Here is an 11163-nt window from a genome sequence, read left to right on the forward strand (position 1 = left end):
TTAAACCTGCACCACTAGTCCATCTTAAAAAACTCACCCAATCAGTTCCTCCACTCCTTAAAAATGCTGTTTTTTTATTCTGGTTGACAGTGATCTTACATTTCCATGTTTTTGTATGATCTGGCGCATGGGAATGCACTGTTGCTGGTGGGAAGGCAAAGGCAATGCAGCTACACTGTTCTGCCTAGTCCATTTGAACGCACTTATTATAGGGAACCTGCTGTCCCCAGCATGCAGATTACACTGAGGGAGGAAGCTAAACGGCGCTTCTGACCCCAGGAAGTGCACAGCAGGAGGACCCGTCCCCGCAAGCCCTGTTGGAAGGAGCAAGATACACCGGTAAGTACAAAAAACTATACAGATACAGTACCCACACTAAAGTATCACTGACAATTTGCTCTATCGGAGGACTCAGGCTCCTTACCTGTATAAAATACAACTGGAAGACAGAAGTGTTGCTGATTGATGAGCTCTGGACCACTTTTTTTAATAGACATACCCAAAATTAAACATAGAACAGAGAAAACTATTTAACTTACTTGTTACTATAAGTATTCATTTCAACTAATTACAGCTGTTCTGGGACAGTTTTGAAAATCTAATTTCAATCAAAAGTAATACTAAAATGAAAACATGAATATAACTATTTTCAATTCCAATAGTCTCTGGAATAAATTAACTGTATACACATTATGGTGTATCATGGCATTGCATTTTTTTTTGGATGTGAGGCACTGTGGCACCCAGCACTTTCTGCAGCGTAGACGCGTTTTCACCCTATGGATGCTGCACCCTGCAGTATCCCGTCACCGCTTGGCAGAGAGGTGGGTCTAGAAAATATATGAAGTAAAAATGTATGTATTTATTAGCCAGCAATTTGATTATGTAACTGATTTAAAATAAACAATACTGTACTCAGCAATTCAACAAAGAATATCACACAAGTATGGGGAGAAAACATACAAAAATATATAACTAAAAAATATATGAAAATTTGTTCTTTAATAATAAGTTCTACAACAGAGAGTACATACCTTTCAGAAGAAGAGATCCGAAAATGCCTCAACCTCTTCTACAGGAGATCCTTTTCATCAGATGAAGATTGATCAGGACAAATAGCTGGACGGCAGTGTTGCACTAGAACATCCAGCACCTCTTCAATTGTAAAAACTTGCTTCTTTGCCGCGCCATCATAGTTTGGTCTTCTTTCGGAATCTACAGAAACAGCGGCGTCTGTCTTGTGTTCTGAACAGTTTTGCCTGTAATTCTGTACAATACGCAAAGGAATATCTCACGATCGCATTGATCGATTTGAATGGTTTGTTTTAATCGTCTGAGCCTGTAGAATTGTGGGAGCATTTACATGTGTTACGGTAATGTCTTTGCCCTTTTTCTGGGACTCTCGGCGTGCGGCAGGTGTGCAATTTATCAGGCTGCTGATTTATTTGGAATATATTCATTGTCAGACATGGTCCTGCAGTTTTTTGGTGTGTTTTGTGTTGATAAATGCTGTAAATGTAATGAATTTGTGCTCAACGATCAATTCACTTTCACTTCAAATTTTAACCAAGCTGTTGGTTTGTACGCTCTGTGTATCTGTGAGTTCAGGATAAGACCGAGGTTGATGAGCGAGTGGGAAAAGAGGCGCTACCTAACATTAGATGACCAAGGTGGCAGGGAGTTGTGTTTGGGCTACAGAGAACTGCAGAGGGAGTGTAGACTGAGACATGCATTGGCCAGAACACAGTGGGCACGGAAAGTATTCAGACCCTCTTCAATTTTTCACTCTTTGTTATATTGCAGTCATTAGCTAAAATTATTTTTTTCCTCACTAATGTACACACAGCACAGGATATTGACGCAACAATACAGATATTTGCAGATTTATTCACAAAGAAAAACTGAAATATCACACGGTCCTAAGTAGTCTGACCCTTTGCTCAGTATTTAGTAGAAGCGTCTTTTTGATCTAATACAGCCATGAGTCTTTTTGGGAAAGATGCAACAAGGTTTTCAAACCTGGATTTGATCCTCTGCCATTCCTTCTTGCAGATCCTCTCCAGTTCTGGCATGTTGGATGGTAAACGTTGGTGGACAGCTATTTTTTTTTTTTTGAGATGCTCAATTGGGTTTAAGTCAGGGCTCTGGCTGGACCATTCAAGAACAGGCACAGAGTTGTTGTGAAGCCACCCTTTCGTAATTTTAGCTGTGTGCTCAGGGTCATTGTCTTGTTAGAATGCTGCTACCACCATGCTTCACTGTTGGGACTGTATTGGACAGGTGATGAGCAGTGCCTGGTTTTTAACAAGACAAAAAACGTTGGCCCATTCTGCGTTTCTGAGCACTCTGGAGAAGGTTTTTGTCCAGGATATCCCTGCACTTGGCTGCATTTCTCTTTCTCTTGATTGTAACCAGTCGTCCTGCCCCTGCAGCTGCAAAACCGCCTCACAGCATGATGCTGCCACCACCATGCTTCACTGTTGGGACTAAATTGGACAGACCCTGGTTTTCTCCACACATACCTCTTAGATTTAAGGCCAAAATGTTCTGTCTTGGTCTCGGCAAACCAGAGTAACTTATTTCTCATTTTAGGAAACTCCATGCGGGATTTCATGTGTCTTGCACTGAGGAGAAGCTTCTGTCAGGCCACTCTGCCATAAAGTTCCGACTGGTAGAAGGCTGCAGTAATGCTTGACTTTCTACAACTTTCTCCCAACTCCTGACTGCATCTCTGGAGCTCAGCCACAGTGATCTTTGGGTTCTTCTTTACCTCTCTCACCAAGGCTCTTCCCCCTCGATAGGTTTAACTGGATAGGAGGTGGCCATTTCTGTATCAGGTGACCACATCTTTGATGAGTTCACCAGCAAAGACCGTTTCACAACTGGTGCTGGCGGAGAGTGAGGCAGAAAAGAGAAAGGACATCCTGAAAGGTCTGCAGAGCATTCTGGCCAAGAACCTCCTGAAGAACTGCATGGTCCATGTTCTTTGTGAGGCCTACGAGAGCTGCTTGCCCACTATCAAGGCCACTCTGTCAGCATCGGTCATTGGTACATGGATCCCAGTCACATACCTAGATTAAATTTGCCTGTGAAACACAGTTTTTACTTTCTTTCCTGCTTTCAAATGTCCTCCCATCTCCTTTCAAGTGCTTTCAAGTGTCTTTCCAGCTTATACAGACACAATGCATTTTAACCTTAATGAAAACGCACACCTAAACATTACACTTGAACTTGTGTTTGCGTCACACATATCCCAGAGTAGACCCATGCAGTAGTGACGTCTATGCCATATTCTCTCAGGTCTTCTTCATATAATAAGACGTTGTTTAAATTTCAAGATAACCTCAGAAGCACCTGTCTGTCTGTCTCACTTATCGCATCATAATTCTGGTTCTTCGTGCAGGTCTGGATGATAAAGAAGTGGGCGAACATCTCAGTCAGAGTTCTGCAGGAGATTATTCTGTTTGCTTGAGCCTCATCACCGATCCTCTTCATGAAGAACTCATTTTTGTGGAAAGCAGAAGCTGACCAAGACAACCAAGTACATTTCCCAGAAAGGGAGCAGAAACATGAAATATATACGTCTTTGTTTGATGCTGCTTCTGCCCAGAATGAACCCTTGGTCTTCACAATTCTGATGAGTTTATCTTGTCCAGGTACAGGTTCAAAGATGTCCTGACACTTGATGGAGATGTTTTGTCTGTGCTTTTTTTTTTTTTTTTTTTTATCTGCCATATGACTTGCATATGTGGTATATCAGTTCAACATATTGGATTTTTGAGAATCTAGGATTTTCTCAGGGACACTATAATCTGCTATAAAACCCAGAAATGTTTTGTGATTAACATTTAAAGTTGAGAATGTAGAAATCCAGACGTTCCAGTCATAACTTCAGATACAGTACAGAGCAAACGTTTGGACACACCTTCTCATTCAATGTGTTTTCTTCATGACCATTTCCATTGGTAGATTCTCACTGAAGGCATCAAAACTATGAATGAACACATGTGGAGTTATGTACTTACCAAAAAAGGCATCTAATACTGAAATAAGACATCCATATTCTTTTGTGTTTTTTAATGCTTTAGTAATATTAAATATGAATGGAGGATGAAAGCCTCTGGAAAGATAAATGAAACTGAGCCAAAAAATCTTACGCCTCTTTTTCTATTTGTAGCTGTGGCACCTAATACCCCCACAACTCGTCTTCTTACCTCATCTCCTGCCCGACTCCTCTCTGCAGCGCACACCTCAGCGTGCACATCACCACGGTAACCAGATGCTCTTTTCTGGTTTGTGCCGCTGCCTGCTACTGAACTCTTTCACATACCTGCCGTGCTGCACGAGCATCAACATGGCAAATAGAAGTTATTCCAGATCACCTCTGCACCTGCCACGTTTCCACGAATCTCTGCCTGCACTTCTCGTCAGACCACAGTCTGCTTTCAGCTCCAGCCCCATGTCGGCGAATGCCCCGGCCTTGACAGCATGTACGAGCCACAGCAGGGGGCAGCGGACATGAAAACCCTGAAGAGGATGTTCTCTCATAACCATCTACAACAACAGCAGGTGCAAGATCAGGGCATGCAGGCGCTTCAGCTCGAAGTGGCCTCGCACGTACAGACACTCCAGGCCGCAGCCGTAGATATACAAATATTCCATTTGTTCCATTGTTACAAAACTTGTAGAGCATAGTATGTTATGGTTTTACATCAATTTTACTAAGCTGTGAAACAAAAGATGTATGTTGCATTTTTTTGCACACAACTTCTGTGCACCCAGGAACCCTGCACCTTCCCTTCTTGTCAAATATTATTGTTCATGTGGACATTTTGGTTTGGAACGGGAGACGTGAGTCCTTGACTGTTTCTTTTTCTCCTCAAATTGTTGAGAAATCCAACCATTGGTTTATACTTTCTTCCTGGCATCTTTGACTTTGCACAGACTGTACAATCTGAGATTTGAAGTCACAAAATGCACCAGTGCTCATTCCAAAACAATCCAGCCTGAAGATGAGCCAACTTGTCACCACTCAATTAAATGAAAAACACGATTGTGGTGCCATAAAGCAATCGGTGAAAACAACAAATCAACACTGTAAGAATGGACATCGCAGGAGCCTGTTTTTGCATTGCATAACAGATGTCTGCAGGGGGAAGTGTAACATTCCTGTGTCGATGGTTGAGGGTGAAGATTCGACACCCCGGTTTTTACATGCCTTTGTCCGACATCAACGTGCGAAGTATCAGCCGTCAGGACCGCCCACCCTCTTTGTCTTCACCAAATGGGAGGCACCGGGGGCGTGACATCAGAAACAACAGGTTCTGGTAGGCCAGTGACAACTTCCTGTAGGCCAGTGACAACTTCCTGTAGGCCAGTGACAACTTCCTGTAGGCCAGGGGTATAAATGTCTGCACACATGTGGAAAAGGGACCTCTGAGCTATCTTGCTCAGGGGGTTTTTTCCCTCAGAAGCCGGAAGGCTTCTGGGACTTTTATCTTCCCTTCTCTTTCTCTTCTCCCTCTTTACTCTTTCTTCTCATGTTTACTTTCTCTATAACCTTGGTACCTTTTTACATTCAATATTCACATGTAACTACAATAATTATTTACCGGTGTTAATAAATTAGAAACTGTTCATTTTTAACCTCTGTTGTGCCATGCCTCTTTCTGCCAGGTAACATCAAATTGGAGTGGTTAAATACAGTGCTCTGTGTGGAGGGAGAAAGAGTTTTTTCTACACACTCTATTCTCTTCTCCAACGCCACATGGTCTTCATGTGTGGCTTTTTACAACACCTCCCATGTCCTCAATGGACATAGAAAATCTCAAGGAGGTGAGAAAACTTTGAAATACTGGTATGGAGTCTGATTTCACAATCTGGTGGAGGGATATATAGCCATGCAGGGTGTACTAGAGAGCCATTGGATTCACACGTGTTCCCTTGTGGGAACTTCTGTCATCTTCATATCACAAAATATAAAGTTGAAGTAAAATCTGTCTGAATATATTTATTGACACATATATGTGTCAAAAAGACGGAATGTGCTTTTTCATGCTTTGCTTAACTGAACTCTGAAAGTGTGAATGTGGTGTTTTCCAAAAATGGCCTACCTTTAACTATAATTCAACATATGCTCAGCAGCTAAGATTTTTTAGCAGGTTATGACAGGCGCCCGAGGAGCAGTGTGTGGGGACGGTGCTGTTATCCAATCCCCTCTACGACCACCAGGTGAAGTTCTAACTAGGAGCCCAGTAATGGAGGCTCTTACTCAGGCCCGTAATCAGTTTCCTGATACTTTATGTTCCCAGAATGTAGATACTGCTTTTGGTTTTAGCATAATCTATGTAAACCACCACACATTTACACCATTACATACCTCCAGGTAAATGCCTTTTTTTCTACCTCTGCCCTGGAATGATCTTCACTGCCAGATTCCTTTTTTGACAATAGTTTCACAAGTTAAGAGACATCATCTTGATTGGTGTGAAGTGTTCATTGCTAAGAGCATCAACTTTAAGTACAGGAACACGGCCTGTACACAAATAGCAGAATATAAAAGTACAGTCACATGCTCACAATTGGCTAATACGTATCCTACACAGCAATTTCAGTTTCAGGTTGATTTAATCAGAATGTTCAGAAGAGAAAAAGAATAAAAAGTAATACATCACGCTACACAGTTTAAAAGTGAGCATGTGAATGTCCGGTAAGTGTGAACACTAGATCAACGGAACATGATCTAAGATGCACTTAACCTGGAACACCGAACAGGTTCCAGCATTTATCAGACGGCCTTATTCAGAGTGCCTTTCAGTCAGTAGTGACAGGGACAGTCCCCCTGGAGCAGCTCAGGGTTAAGTATTGTTAGTGTTCTGTATTCACTTTAAGATTGACTAACTCATCACAAGCTCTTATCTTCTCTTTTCTCTATCCTTCACCATCCACTCCACTGTGGAGGACAGAGGATGAAGGTAGACGCTGTAATACAGCTGGGCCTAGATGTGACATATTCACAGAATGCCACATGTCAGATGCCACGTAATATATGGCGGTTTGTGATTTGCTTCTTTAACTGCTATAATTGATCTATGCGACGATTTAAGGCCAAATGCGTTAAGCCCTTTGTGCACTGGGCCAGTAATATTTACTTCTGCCTGTTTTAACTTGTTTAATTTAAATACAATTATGTTCATTTTTGCTCATCATCTAACCATTGGTTGTACACATGGTGAAAGACAACACACATTTAAAGATTTAAAATTTTTATTTTTCCTTATTTAGATGTCATTTCTTCTCCAAACAGGAGCAGTAAAGCATCGAGTCTAGACCAACTCAGCTACGTCCAGGACCTCACGAACTTCTCTACGGATCTTCTCCATATACCATGCTTTATGGTAGAGTGGCCATACTCCACTTAAGTAAGTTAAAAAAAAATAGTTTTCTCTGTTTAATTTTGGATATGTCTGTTAAAAAGGGGGCCCATAGCTCATCCATCAGCAATATTTCTGTCTTCCAGTTGTATTTTATACAGGAAAGTAGTTCTGTCAGTGATACTTTAGTGTGGGTACTGTATGTTTTTTTGTATTTACCGGCGTATCTTGCTCATTCCAACAGGGCTTGCAGGGATGGGTCCTCCTGCTGTGCTCTTCTTGGGGTCGGAAGCGCCGTTTATCTTCCTCCCTCAGGTTAATCTGCATACTGGGGACAACAGGTTCCCTATAATAAGTGCGTTCAAATGGACGGGGCACCAGCAACAAGGAGCGTGCGTTCCCATGCGCCGGATTTTACAAAAACATTGAAATGGACGATTAATGTCGATCAAGAATAAAAAACTGCATCTTTAAGGTTACTCCATTTGAGTCCATTTAAACTGCAGTCCCTCTTCACTGACCCCACCGCTGCCAGCCCTCTCTGCGTTTCATTTTGCTCCACATTGCGGAAGAGAGGAGGGAAAGAGTGCAGCCTGAATCTGCATGACAAACCGCTGATCTGCACGGGGACAGACAAGAGTGGAGGAACCTTTTTCCTGGTCTGGGGATGTCGGGTGGCATAGTGACCTCTCGCTGTTTCTTGTATTCTCTCTCCGGCGCGGATGTCTCTCTCCTGGCTGGTGACCTGTTCCAGCCAACAAGAAACACAGGACATCAACATTAGGTTTGAGGTTGAGGTTGAAGTTTACTGTCATATGTACAAAGTACAGGGTAAAGAACAAAAAAAAATTCTTACTTGAAAACCCCTCCCACGTAGACAGAACGTAGAACATGATACATAGAAGACATAGAACACAAAGTGCAGCAACAATAAATAAATCACAGAAGGGTATATCTAAGTTGCATAAAAAAGTGAGTGTGCATAGTTTAAGTGACAGTGCACACTATGTGTTGAATAGCCTGATGGCATTGGGTTAGAAACTGTTCCTGAATCATGTGGTGCATGTGTGAATTGTCCTGAGTCTCTTGCCTGATGGCAGGAAAGCTGGGGTCTTTCAGGATGCTCTTCCTTTTCCTTTACAGCGCTTGGTGTAAATGTACATTAATATATTGTACCAAATTTAAATTGTATTACACTGTAATAAAGTAAACATTAGCAAGCAAATTCTCAACAGTTTTTAAGCGCTTCCATTATGCCTGCAGAGCATCACCGTATACGATATACCATGTTGTCTCTTCACAGCATTGTCTTCTAACATCATGGGAAACGTCTGTTGGTTCTGCACTGGGGGCATCTGCATATTTTGGATCCTTTGAGCAGAGAACCAGGAAAAGTTAGTAAAGTTAGCTATATAATTGTACATTGCTGTTAAAAAGTAATAAAATATAACCTTCAATTTTTAAGATGGACTAGTAGTGCAGGTTTAAATAGTGTTGGTGGACAAAGTGGACAATTGACCTTTTTGCAACAGACATTGCAAGTATTAAGCTCTAGTGAGGATCATGCCTTCAGTATTGATTTGTGCATCTATATGAATAACCAGAAATTAAATAATTAATACATTAACCTCATGTCTGGAACTGAACATCAGTAAAACCAAGGAGATGGTGGTGACCTTCACCAGCTAGCAGAGGGACCTGGCTGCAGCAGATACCTCCTGACATCCCTCCAAATCAACCATTATCACCTCACACACTTTTTATAAGTATGCACCCTACTGCTTCTGTTATGTACAGTTATTTATCATTGTTCATATTGTGTGTCACCTCATTATCTTTAACCTTCTTCATTCGAGGGCAATAACGTTACTGTATTACTGATCTGAACCACCAGCAGTAATAATGCTGACAGGACAGCTTTGTCCTACATTACTAATAGTATCTACTGCTTGCAACACAGTCTTCCCCAGACTTTAAAAACCCTACACCACTAATAAGAGATAATAATAATGTAACAAAAAAGCCATTTCAAATACCAAACCTGACCTGCAGTGATGGCTGCTGGCAAAAAGAAAAATATAATATCTTCGTTTTTACAGCAAACTTTGATTTTCATAAGTGGTTATAAAATAGGCAAATATGAGTCATGCATCACATGCAATCCGGATTTCATCAGAATGTTCGTGGTTGGTTGACTACTAATGCTAGCTAATGCTAAAAGAATGCTAACCTGCTTTAAGCAAAAGAATAATGCTCAAAGCCTCAAACCAATTTCTCAAAGTGAAGTCTGTACATCAAATACATTTTAAATAATCTTACTTTTGTATTAAGCGCAGTGAAAAATCCATTCACAGATCCTGCCACATTTGATTTAAGACTCCCACCTGCCCCCTCCATTTCGTTAGACCCGCCTCCTCTACGATTTGATTGGTTCTCTCTCTCAGGAAGATAAACTCCCCCAAGAGAGAAATGCGGGCGCTACTGCTTTTCACGTCCGATGTGAAAAATGTATATATAAATATTATGTATGATGACGATCCCCAGCTTAGCACAAAAGGTAAGTTAGCTTAGCAATTTACTGGTACATTGCTGTGTAGGCTAATGCCTATAGCTTCAAATGCATGCATGAAGGAACGAGACAGGAGTCATGATTTACGGACCACTTTACAGTATCTTTTTACACTGGAAATATCAGCTCTAATCAGCTATTTTTGTACATGCTGTATATTTTTTCAGCTGGAAAAATGAATCGAATATTGCTGCTACCACTAAGTATTAGTATTGTTTAGTTTAGGGTATTGCTGGGTTTTCTTACCATTGCTTCAGACTCATCTCAGCAGGTTCCAAGAAGAACGGAACTTCCATAACCTGAGATGCGAAAATAGCCAGTCACCACACAAGCTATGGCTACAGAACAGACAATTTGCTGCTGATCCTCATGAAGTAAGTAAGGGACATGAATTCACTTAACCTGAAACATCCTAAAAGAAGAGAACCGCATCCTTTTCCCCCCATACTTTTGCCACACACAAATATATATTTCATTAAGTTTCTATTTGTTTAATTTGGTTCTCTTTAGGACTTTTGAAACAATCAGATTGAAACAACTACACTGAGAAGCGGAATGAATAACCTGCAAAACATTACCAGCTACAGACAACAGACCCCTGTTTTAGGGAACAAAAGCCTGGCATATGACCATAAATTCTAATGCAGGTTTGAAATGGACATATTTATAAATGTCACCCACCAAACCTTAGAGACAATGACCCCCCAAATACTCTGGTACTCTGGTGCAGTCAGCACAACCTGGAGACCGAGTAGACTAGGACCATCTAGCATGTCACTATTGTACTTTATAGAGATAGTACAAGTATAGAGATGAATGAAGCAGCCAGATCACCACTGTAGTGTGTACATGGTAGATTATCAGATGGTTACTTACGTTTCACAGACATCAACATGGTCAACATGGTTCGTCATGAAATTCTGGCCACAGAACATACAAGTCACCATGCACTGTGTTAGTGGCTTATCCTTTAGTGTCTGTATGAGACTGTAATGAGAAAGTCTTGTCCTTTAAAAAAACGATTTAACTAATCAAATAAATAAAAGTACACTACACAGACTTCTTTAAGATATATAAACCTCCCAGTGTCTATACCTAACTCTTATGCAAGTAATCATGCCTAATAACATAGACGTAGTATAATTAGATAAAGAACGTATACAAGTATGGTGGTTATACCTGTGCTTTATTAAGGCGGGTTTAAGGTTTGCCCTCAACTTC

The 11163-nt window shown here is 41.1% G+C and overlaps 2 long non-coding RNA genes across 3 annotated transcripts; both read left to right on the forward strand.

The window, feature by feature from the left end:
• LOC114773202 (uncharacterized) lies at positions 1-5196 on the forward strand. 2 transcript variants are annotated; one of them, XR_003744243.1, is made up of 3 exons: positions 1-339; positions 3404-3656; positions 4178-5196. It is a non-coding gene; the product is annotated as an uncharacterized LOC114773202 (long non-coding RNA). The 2 variants fall into 2 exon arrangements; XR_003744244.1 differs by lacking the exon at positions 1-339 and adding an exon at positions 2183-3048.
• Positions 5197-9835: 4639 nt separating this feature from the next.
• Positions 9836-10509, forward strand: LOC114773204 (uncharacterized). Its single transcript, XR_003744246.1, has 3 exons — positions 9836-9930; positions 10211-10316; positions 10453-10509. It is a non-coding gene; the product is annotated as an uncharacterized LOC114773204 (long non-coding RNA).
• Positions 10510-11163: the final 654 nt, after the last annotated feature.

The sequence above is a fragment of the Denticeps clupeoides genome, unplaced genomic scaffold (genome assembly GCF_900700375.1).
Source record: "Denticeps clupeoides unplaced genomic scaffold, fDenClu1.1, whole genome shotgun sequence".
Classification (NCBI taxonomy): domain Eukaryota; kingdom Metazoa; phylum Chordata; class Actinopteri; order Clupeiformes; family Denticipitidae; genus Denticeps; species Denticeps clupeoides.